Here is a 12,303-nt window from a genome sequence, read left to right as displayed (position 1 = left end):
AATTCTTGTATTTCTTCTGTGAGAACACTACATGTTTATTCTTGCTAGGGTGGAATGGAAGCCAGTGACTGTGGTTTCTGGATCTTACAGAGTATTGTCCATGACTTTGGCTTGTTTCAACACTGGACAGGGTTTGAGAATAGTTTTTCTCCCTGTCTGCTGTACGTACTCATAGCTACAGAGAGAGCATTTTATTGTCAGGAAGTTGTCATCTGTTGGATTGAATTACAAACAGTCAGGGTAATGATTCTTTGTTGTTTAGGTTCTTGAAAGGCTTGAAATCATTAACATTCTTAGAATGACATGTATCATAAATCATGACATAGGAAAATTAGAGGGATTCAATCATGTACATGTAATTTCAACTGCAGGGTGTACAAGTACATTGTTGTACTTATGCTGTCCACAAATAGTTCTTTTCTATGCTCTGATGGCCAGCACAAAGTTCTCTGACAGCCATGATTTCTCTGTCCTGATCTTTATATTGACCAGAATGAAAAAGGGTAGGAGTTAAATGAAAGAATAATATATATATATATATATATATATATATATATATATATATATATATATATATATATATATATATAAAATTAATATAATATTATAAATATATATATAAAAATATATAAATAAAATAATAATATAATTGCAGCTTGTAGGTTTTGCAGCTGCTCCTCAGAACCCTGTAGTGCTGTCATACAATATGCTTTTCTGACTTGTGCCGAAGGATCAGTACACAAGTAACCCCAAAGAACAAACTAGAGGATGTTCATTTCTAAATTGCATAGAAGGAAAAGGGTCAGTGATTCACTTCTGAAATTCTGGCATGGTCAAGATGAATTAAGTAATTTGTACTTGGTCACTACACAATGCTTGCTGTAGAAACAGAAACAGCTGTGTCAAATACTCTAGGAAAGAAACCAGTATTTTGGAGCTCCCAGAACATCTAAATATGTTCCTTTCATCTTCAAGTAGTGACAGTGCTCTTCCAAAAAGCTAAATTCTCTGACTGAGAGAACAAAATTTCCTTCCTTAATAGCTAGAAAACTACTGCAAAGTAGAAAGAATAATGTGTGTGGTTTCAAGTTTTGGTATGAAAATAAAGAGCTTGAATCACAATAAGTAGATTCTATTTAGCTTTGCTTAATGCTTAGTCAGGGATAATGTACTATTTCTTTGGAAGTGTGTAATATCTCTGTCACTTGGGCTTTTAAGTACAACTCTAACAGGTAATTGCCAGGTAGGTCTGATCCTGCTGTGGGACAGAAGAGAAGTCCCTAGAGTCCCTGGCATGAGAATTTTCTATGGTTCTGTGATTTCAGGATTCATAGTGTCTGTAGGTTTGGTTATTTTTTGAAGCAGAATTATTGGGCAACCTAATAACATAGACACAAACAAAAACATTAGAGACACAAGTATCTTACAAATCAAGGTATTAAGAAAATTATAAATATTTTGATGAAATATAAGAAATACAGTGAGATTTAAAGGACAGTATAGAAATAGTTTAGTCTGCATTTAGGTGCCGGAATGTCTGCACATGAGCTTTTAGGAATTACTTTTTGCTGTCCATAGCTGATGCTTACTAACTCCAGCTGTGACAAAATTCTCTCCTTAGATTAATGACATCCTGGCCAGTTCCAGGAAAGGGGATAATTTGGAAGTGAATTTAATAACTGTTGAAGACAAGGAAAAGAGTTAGTCAGCCTAACACTTAGGGTAGTTTTACCAGCAAAATTAAACTGTTGCTCCTTGAGATTTGAAAGCTAAAATTTACTACCAATATGTAGTATAGGAACAATTCAGGTGGACAGAGGAATGGTCCATCTCCATCAGTGTTTTCTGTCAGTGGCTTTTATTGCATTTCTGAATAGGGAATAATGCTGCTCAATTTACAATGGTACTGAGGGGCTGACTTAAGCTCCTATAGTGTATTTATCTTTAGGGATATTGCAAAATATGTATCAAATTTTTCAAGCCATATTTCAAAATATAGTTTATTATATATTAATCTTCAACTGATATTTAACTTTTCTTTTTTCACTACAGGGCTTGAGAAATAACTTCTGGCTTGAACATAAAGTCCATGCTAATTTTTGATCAGCTTTACCTTCACACATCATAACTTTGATAACAAGTTAGAGTACTGGAGCAATGGGTCAGATGCTTACTTGGCCAGTGCTGAGCAGAGGTTTGGTTTTGAAAGCCTTATTAAAACAGTGTGACCTGACAACAAGCTCCACATCTCTGGCCTAGCAGTTGTGAGGAAAGGGTAAGTGATGCTATTTCCCTTGATTGCTGAATATTTCTGTGGCCTTTCCTTAGGGGTGAATGAGCATGTTATTGACTCCTAAAGCAATACACTGGCATCAAGACATGTGGGAGTTAGAAACAAACCTGCTGAAATGTATGGACTGACAACAGCAGTGAATTACTTTTTTTTTTTTTTTTTTTTTTTTTTGAAACTAAGCAAAGATCAACAACAATGCTGTAAAAGAACAAAAATTAAACCCTCAAAGGTTTACATGTTTATGATCCTGTGACAGTGAGTATCCACAGTCCTGGAAGAGCAGGGAGAGTGAAGGAATGACTGTTGGAAAAAATACTGAGGAGGGAGCGTGAGCAAACTAGAGGTGATACTCACATCCACTCTGGACCAGTACTGGCCATGTGCCATAGGAGGTGAAATTGTTAGAACAATTTATCCTATAAACAGCAAATCAGGCCAAATTTATCTAATCAGCTTTTCGTGATTAAAATACGTCTGGACTCCTGTTTCCAAAACAAGGGTTGCAGCAACATCAAGATTAGGAATAGGCTTTTTGTCTGTGTAGATATGTGTGTATGTATGTGTCTATTTTATTTTTCTTTGAGCATTTCCCCTTATGCGAGAGATTAGGTTGTGAAAAAGGAAAAAGCATCACAGGAGTAAATAATGGGGTCTACTAAACAAGAGCTAGCAGACGATGTTGGTACCCTGGAAAGCTTTCAACTAGGATCTTCTGGTTTATTTTTTTTTCTATTTCAAGCAGAGTAGTGGTTGTTCAATCTGAGCTGGCAGAAGCTTTTAGATAGCATCAGATCTTGGGTGAAAAGCTGTCCTTGGGAAATGACATAGCTTCTAAATAATACCTATTCCAAATCTTGTCTGATAAAGTATAGGTGAGTAAATTTGTCAAGAGTGTGTATTTTGTAAGCTATTCCACATTACATAGAGAGCATATGTGCTGCTGCAGGGTCTGTTGAGCAGGTTGAGTTCCATGTTGTATTTTTTTTCTCCTAAGCAATATCTCAGAAAGATTTCTGTGCATGACCATTAATCTTGCTCTGGCCTGTGCAAGGCTCCACAGATGATCTTCACTGGGTTATCCTGTATCTTCACAGTGGAACAAGTGAGGAGGCCATAGTTTTCTTGGCAAATGAAGAGCACAAAACTACTTTATATATAGTACATCACTCTACTCTCACTATCAAGGAGAAATGTTTCTGAATCATGTGTATTTAGATTTTGTTTAGGTTTGTTTTTTTCTTTCTTTTTCTTTTTTCCCTCAGAAATTTTTAACTGATGTCAGAAAAGTTCAAAAGGCCTCATTATTTTTTGGGTTATCAAAAGTTTATGATAAGTCTTTTTCTGCCTGCTGCTGAAGGAGTTCTTTTAGAGATTGGTTTTACCTTGTGCCAACAGTAATCTTGGAATTCTAAAAACTCTGATTATTTGCATTTCATTACTTTGATGAATTGTACTTTACAGTTTGAATCTTGATACTGCTCTGGGTTACTTTTGGGTTATCTTAGCAACTAGAAAAAGGCTGGCTTTGCACTTATATATTTTCTTAATAATCACTATCTTCTTTTAAACGAATTGTATTAAATGTATGAAAACTAGTGAAAGAGGGGATCACGTTCATTCTCTCTTCCTTCCCCAACCTCCTTTCCCCCCAGCTCCTTTCTATTTAGAGGAAATAGTAGGACAAAAGTGAGAAAAAGAGGAAAATATAGAAAAAAACCCCAACAAACAGGAACTTACAATTTTTCACTGTAACTTTAACTTCTTTGGAAAATCCATTATCTCAAGCCTATCAGCTTTTCCCTAGGGAGTAAAAGCCCCAGCTTTTCTGTCCAGCTCCAGTCAGAGATTGTAAGGGAATAAAATTTGTCTTCCTACTGAAGGGCCCAGAAATGTATCTCTGACCAACTAATTATTTCATAATCTGTCAGGAAATTCTCTAGATCTCCAAGTATGCAGAGGATTGTCTCATCCAAACCCAAATGCCCTGTCTGAACAGCTTCATATTCTTCATTGCACATTCTGGGCAAGTGTGAGTTTGTGCAGGTAGAAAAACAGCCGCTGTAGTTGACTCAGAGTTCCTTCTGCAGATCATCTCGAGGATGTGTCAGAACCCTCAGCTGTGGCTTCACTGCCTCTCCAGCCAACAACATCCAGTACAACCTGGAATCCCCAAACACACAGTGCCCTCGGAGCATGGGAAGCAGAGCATTGTGCTAGTTAAGATTTGAGATCTCTCTCAGCCTCTGACAGATTTCTGGACACTGTAATGCATTTTCTATTTCTTTCATCTAGTCCACACCTTCAAGTGGAGGTTATGATTTGGCTCTCAGTACTTGTGCTGAAAAACTCTGCTTAGATTGACTGACTTTACAGACAGTGTCTGTATAACATAGAGAGAGGTGGTTTCTTTCTAGTTTCCTCAGAGTTGAAATTATATCCCTAATTCAAAGAGAAAATGAAAGTAAACTTTCAAGAGGAAGGCCACTGATGAAAAATAAATGGAACAATATTGTTTTTTTGAAGATATGTATTGAATCCAGGGCAAACATGACATAAGGTAGGCAAGATGTCCAAATGCTTCAGTGTGCAAGATGGAATTTAGGGAATTGGTTGTCTCTGGATCTGAGCTGCAAAATGCTGCTATAGATGAAGTGATTGCTAAAGAAATACTGGAAGTAAACTACATAAAAATAAGGAAAGTAATGACCAAGTGACCTTTAATAATTTTGATAGCCCATAGGAAAAGATCTGTTTTGCTTCAACCTGCCTGGTAGTTGTGTAAACACCAAAACCACTGTGTATTATCTGAGATACTGGTCTGGAGAACTGTTGCTCAGGCATTAGGCAGAGACAACTCATATTGGTTCTTGTAATATCCTGCTGCATCAAGGGAACTGCAGCATCTTATCATAGAAAGATTTACCAAAAGTAGCCTTCAAAATTTGCATGACATGAACAATCTATTTTGACTTCAGGTAAAAGTCTCTAATAATTTCTTATGCAAAGAGCTACTTTTATGTGACTGTAGTTTTTCCTGTTCCTTTGAACACTGCGTGCTTTTTAACCTGCACAGCTGGTGTGCCCACCAATGCAATTTCAATAAAGAAGTTTTACTCTGTTCTGTGTTAACCACAGCATAGTGATGTTCCATGGATGCATCTCAGACTTGACAGATAAGACCAGAACAAGCAGCATTCATTATAGCTCTTTGCATTAGTCTCTTAAAGGTGTATGGAGAACTGAGCAGATTCTTTGTTTTTGGACAAAAGTACATGTGCCTTCCCTATTGGTATAATTCCCTTAACTCAGTGGCAACATTGGCATAAAACATTATCTCATAGCTCTCAAGGTCCTTGAGGCAAGGCTGTTGGTTTGACTAAAGAAAATTCATTCAGACCTTATCTGAGAAGAGTAAAATTCCAGATTCCATCAGAAGGAGAAACATTTACTTACCAAAATGAATGACTTGACAGGTGGAGATACCAGAACTGGGAAACAAGCCATGCTCTTTTGAGCCCTGGAGAATAGGAGCTCTTATACAATCACAAGCCCATCTTTCTGCATAAAATGACTACTCTAGAGTTGAATATAAACTGTTTCTTGATTGCAGTGTAAGGCTCTGACCAGCTGCTTGAAATCCACGTGGTGTTTCACCATTGATTTAATTCCAGCTCAGATCATCTCACATATTGAAAGATCCTATACATACGTAGAGGGTAAATGTTATCTCGATAGATTTGATTATACTGATTGCTCTCATATCATGAGATCACATCTCACATCAATATGTGACTGCTACATATGACATAAAAAGGCTACTTCATTCCCATAAAATCTCAGAGTAGAAGTTTCTAAGTTATTATCTGTTTACAAATTAAGGCCTGAAGATGTTTTGGGCTTTTACATTAATAAAAAGCCATGCAAATTCTCACTTTTTCTTTCATTTGTGAAACATGTGCTGAAACCATGTATGTGTGCATGGATATATACATACAAAATTCAAGAAAAGAACCAACTACACAAGCTGGAATGTGTAGTGATTACTCTGGTTGAAGTACAGGCTTTCCCCAGATGTTTCATTGTACACATGGGGCAGGCTTTATTAGAGATGAATAGACAGTACATAAAATACACACTTTCCCTCCCCCATTGCTCTTGTTTATCTGATTTTGTAGAAGGATTTTAATTATCCCCACAGAACTGCAATAAACTACAGGAATTGTAAAGTGAATATCCAGAACCACTGCAGATAGAAAAATTGCTAGAGCTATAAGGTTATGTTTTTGTTCTTTTGTGCCTGTAAACACATCTGTTCAACACTTCTTCTCTGGACAGCTGAAAGGCACAAAGGAATATTTTTCATGAAAAAAAATTAACAGTGCCTACTTCAAAGCATGTGGGAATTGGAGCTATTTAGATGGTGAGGAGCATTGCATTCACTCTTTAAATGTCTCTAGGTTGCTTTTCTAACATGAGAAAACTGCTTTCTATGACAGTACTTCTATTTACTTCTTTATAGAAAGTGATAAACCACCCAATCTGAGGCTCTGTGTGTGTGTCTATAATACACCATTACATGTCAAATTGTCTTGCTGGACAGATGCTGCTATAACATAGATTTTGTTTTATGGGAAGGTGATCAGTGAAGCAGAGTTTGGGTGTCTTGCTATGCAATATGGATGTGCATTAGAGTAAATCTATACTGAGATGTTTCAAACACCCTGGTCCTCTTCATCCTTTTGTGCTTGCCTGTGCTTGTCCCTTATTTTAAGTGCTTGGAGTCTGTGGACCATCTGCTTGAAGTGAATTGAGCTCTGCTTACATCATGCACAAAGAAAGGCAACATATGAAGTCTAGTTTACTATCCTCATGTTAATTTTTAAATTGAGTATCTTCCCTCTTCTCTATACCCACTTTGTTCCTCCCTTTATTTCACTATAACAAATAAGTTAAATTTGATTCAAGTTTTAGAATCAAAACTTTTTTGAGAGGCCAGAATGTGATACTTCAGAGGGCAGGCAGAGAACAGGCAGCTGAGGAGCTACAGCACAAGTGCTTGGTGGGAGGGATTATCATCTGGGCTCAGCTTTTGGCTGTGGATATTCCAGCTCTGCCTGGGCCAGGTTTCCTGCTCACAGCTCATCCTTGTGCTGAGCCTGGCCAGGGAGCAACCTGGAGAGAGCTGGCTTTGCACAGTCTTGGAGAGAAACACAAGAAGGATGGATGGGCTGTGCCACCCAAGACTCTTAATGCAGCTCAACAATGCTCAATGCTGGACCATCCCAGGGAAAAGACTCTTCCTGCTATGAAATACCTGGTATTTGTGTCAGGTGTTTGGAGAAAGGCAGGAAGAAGACTATACTGACAATCTATTTTATAACTGTAGCTATGGATAAATAGAGTTGGGAAAAGGACGGGATTTAAAAATTTTGCTACATCCTAACACTTTTTAAGAGCCCAAACTGAAATAAAAGTAAGAGTGTGTTTTGTACTGTAAGTCTTTAGCAGTTGTGGTTAATCAGACCAAATTAAACTGTTGAATATTAGGCAGTTAGAAATTGTGCTTCTTATAATTGTTAGATTATGTATTACTGAATGTATAGTGAGAATATCTAGCATAGAAATCATATTCAAATCTGTTAGGACTTTTTCTAGCACTTACTCTCCTTACTCCTGGTAAGTTTTTCAAAAACAAACCTTAGGCTAGGCTTATTAGATGAGGGAATTGTTCTTGAGTTGTATAGAGTATCTTTCTTGCTCCAGAATGACTCCTTGTTTCTACAGAAGACAGGGTGAAATCTTGCTCATATTGTGCTCATAGGGATTTGGCTGCAAGGATGACTTTTCATGGTGTACAAAGTGTGTTACAGAGTAGCTGGATAGTCTTGGCCATGACCATTTATGTAAAAGGCTACCTTGTGCATACTCCACCTGAATGCTGCATGCATAGGCCTCGTCCTACAAAACCTTTCTTTTCAGAAATGGAAATGGAACATGTCCATTTTTCACTGCCCTTTTTCTCTCTTTAATAACCTAGTAATTCAGTCAGTATGTGATGTTCAATTGCACTTTTATTCTTCTCAGTGCAGAATGGAAATCTTTACTCTCACCCTCCAGTGAAAGCTATGATGCAGATCTAATAATTTTCATGGGGTACAGAAGAGGGGGCCACACAATGTTTTTTTCTCATGCTATTCCTCATGCATTGTGTTTTCAGTATAGACCAATGTTTTGACACAAGATTTGCCTGCAGATCAGCACATGGGTTGCTTGTGGTCCAGCTGTTTCCATGAATCAGGGGAAAAGCATCTAGGCATGTTCACTGTACAAAAAGGCAAACCTCATAACTCAGTATTTAGATAATCCATAGGCCTTTTATTTATTTTTTGTAAACAACTCTCTTCTGCTTCAAATTAATATCCTGACTGAGTTGCTGATACAAATGTTAAGCTATTAAAATCAAGTTGCCAGCTGACAGCATGACAAGAAGCTGATAGGAGTGTTCCTGCCAATGATTTGCTTTCAAGTGTCTGATCAGAGCCATAGCACAGAGTCTGGATCTCTGCATGCTGTTCTTCAGGTTACACTTTCAGCAAGTACTTGAGTAAAGATTTTCTCAGGGGCAATGGTTTTCAGGTAATTTTAAGTTCAGCCAAAAATCAGTAAATCAGGAAAGAAGGTAATGTTAAAAACTGTCTGGAAACAACCTCTATTCCAAGCTAGATCTGTGAGTCTGTGCATGTGTGTCTGATATAGGGGCAGTGGTGCATACTGGAGTAAAGAGACAAGAAACAATGAGTAAAACTTAGATATTAATACATGATTTGCATTCCTGGAAATATTGCTGGAGTCTACCAAGCTCTACCTGCCACTGGCAAGGGAAAGTATATCAAAGTGCCTAAATCATATTTAAGCTCCTGTCTTCTCAGATGTAGTTACAGTCTACCCTCATTATTTTCTTGGTTCTTCTCCCAACCTGTTCTGTTGAGAATAAAAGACATGAACTTGGGCCTAGATCAAACTATCACATAGGAACATTTAACACTGAAGAGCTTTTCTGGTGGAAGACATCTGATTTTGTCTCCAAAGCAAGGAAACAATCACTTCTTCCATGTACTTCACTGTAGCATCCTGACACTTTTGTACTGGATCAGGCCTTTCCTGTGCATAACACTGGGAGAAATGTGTGCTGGTGCTCTTTTAGTGACAGTTGTGACTGCCAACTGGTATAGCAATGTACTAAAGCAATTGCAATCATGCCACAGAGCGAAAAATAATAGTGCTTTCCTAAAGTATATTAGCCCTACTTCTAATGTACTGCACAGGAATAATTTCATGGAAATAAACGATGCTGTTTTAATTTTCATACTGCTGCAGATGAGAAAAGAAAGAGGCATAGCATGAGGTCAGTTGTAGGTGAGATTTCTTGAAGAAAAAAAAAATTCATGGCTAAATTTACATTGCTCCTATGGAAGGGGAAGGAAAACTGGTAAGTCTAAAATAAAAAAAAAAATTTAAAACAGTATTTCAGCCCATAATCAGTAGTGTTCTGACTTGTGTTGGCAGGAATAGCACTGAGGTGACAAAGAATTCAGAGCAAATCAAACAAACAGCATGAATTCCAGCTATCAGTCAAAATCCAGACTTTTTTCATTTCATGACCAAGCAATTGCATCACTATTCAAAGGCCTTATTCTTGTGTCATTTATGTTGCCTGAAGTAAATTAGCTCTGGGCACCCACTTGGGAGGAAAAAGGAAAAAAAATGAAAAAAACTCAACCAGAATATTGTTAGAAGGTTTATCCAAAGTCAATATTTATGAAGTCGGAACGGCCTAGGAGGAATCCATGCTGTTTCAGTACCACAAGCAGTGCCATTGCTTCCACAGTGTTTTTTAGAGTTTCACACCTCTGAATCAGCAAATAACTTCACAAAGGCAGCTAATGTGCCAGGGACTTGTCCAGCCCATGTGGTTCATATTCACTGCCTGGAAGGGTCAAAGCTCATGCACAAAAACAATTTCCTCAGTATCATCCTGTTATTCTCACTGCTTAGAAGGCTCATTTGCAGAGCTCCAGCATGGGGAGAAATGCACAGATTTGTGATGAGAGAGGAAGTGTGGAGCAAGGAGGGCCAGCGTGTGGGTTCTTCTCCCACATCTTTGTGGTGCTGAATGGATGTGGTTGTCCTGGCTTAGAGCTTCTTACTGGAAGCTTCTGGCCACATCTGCCCATGGCAGCAGGCAGCGGGATGTGTTTGCACTGGCACTAATAACTGGCACCAATTCTTTCCTATCAATAAATCCCTGATGTAGGAGCATCTTGAGGGAATTGGGTGTTTGTAGCAACTCTTCAGCATATCCCCTTCCTTGTCTCAGAGGTGCTTTTCAGCTAATGCTCAGTCAGCTAGAATGCTCTCAGTGTTAATCATGGGTCTCTGTAATTATTCTTTTGCATCCAGAGGAAATAAAGATATCTTAGGCAAAGTTTGTTGGTGACTGAGCATCTGCATTTCTAACCTGTGAAAAATGCTGAAATCCATGGTTATTTTTAAGTTCCAAGAGTTAGATTCCTACTTCTTTTCCGTGCAGGATTAAGGCTTGCTGCCTAGCACAGTGGCTTGTTTTCTGGCTGCTTGTTTCTAAACACCTTGGGCACCCTTTGCTCCTGCTTATCATGGCTTATCTAGATGTTTCCTAAAAGGGTTCTAACCAATGTTTTGGTCTAAATTTCCAGTTGTTTAACAGTTTTCAGTAGACCTACAGCTGTGCATGACTATTTTCAGAGGAAGTTAGGTTTTAAACAAACAGTTCAGATCTCCCAGCTCTTGCAGTGGGCAGGTCCATTTGAAGAATGCCTTTCTGATGGCAGACAGACTGCACCCAATATTGTGCCAAGTCACTCTCCATTTGTAAATATTAGAATGTGTTGTAGTTACAGATATAGTAAAAGAAAGAAGGTTTAAATTATGCAGTTGAGAAACACCAAAGGAAAATAAATGTAAAACAGCACATGATGTGTGTGCTGTAGGTCTCCAGTCTTGCTATTAGATAGTAAAGATAAGAAACACAAGTTAAAAGGTCACTCAGTTGAATGATCCTCATGTTTTCCTAAACGTCTATTTTTGCTTCACCTAAATCTGTGTAGTCTGCTTTTCTTTCACTCATGTTTTCGGCCGTGAATGTGTTTTAAAAGGAAGGCTTAAGCAGGAAACATGTGTAGGCAGGTTATTTGGTATATGTTTCATAATACTAGCTCTAAAGGACTGAAGGTGGTGATTAGCAAAACTAATGGAAGAAAGTAAAGAGTATGTGCATGTAAAGGCAAGTGTAGAGCAAAGGACGTGGTCTGTGTAGTTGTACCTGGCCTGGCTGGTGCCTGTCCAGAACACGGAGGAGTCCTTCAGTGTGACCAAAGAGAAATACTTGGTATGGGGGAGGGAGGGGTAAGTCCTTCCTTTGTTTGGCTAGCAAGTCAACTTGTCCTGCTGTGCTGCTGTGAAGTTTTCCTTAAGAAGGAGGCAGTGGCACCAGTGACCAGAGCAGCTACAGGTCCCAGGGAACTGCCATTCCTGGAACTTGCCCTCATATGCAAAGTACAATAAGTTTATAACAGGCATGTTCTCCCATTTCTGTAATGTGACTTATTAATTCAAGAACGTTAAAGTATCTCTGCTGTTCTCAGGCGAGGATCTGACAGGAACTGTTGATCTAGCACTGGGGAAAGGCATGGATGAAGACATAAACCAGGCTTTTCTGAACACAGTTTGAATGTAAACTACAAAACACTGCTGCTGCTCAGGACACCTAAGCTGCAACTGAGTTAGCTACTATTATTTTCCTTTGGTGACATGTACTCTTTCTACTAAGTACTCCTGCTTAAAGAGTAACAGATCAAGGGGTGAAGAGAAAACTTGTAGATCTACTGTCTTTCTTTTTTTCTGTTTGTTTTTGTGTTTTGTAATAGCGATATTTTTTTTTCCCAAAGATCTTTAATGCTTGTGTAAAAGGC

This window comes from Pseudopodoces humilis, chromosome 16, assembly GCF_049639895.1.
Source record: "Pseudopodoces humilis isolate 2021_Gansu_Grassland_sample_001 chromosome 16, ASM4963989v1, whole genome shotgun sequence".
NCBI classification, from domain to species: Eukaryota; Metazoa; Chordata; class Aves; order Passeriformes; family Paridae; genus Pseudopodoces; species Pseudopodoces humilis.
The sequence above is the reverse complement of the archived record's forward strand: the minus strand, read 5'-3'. Positions refer to the sequence as shown.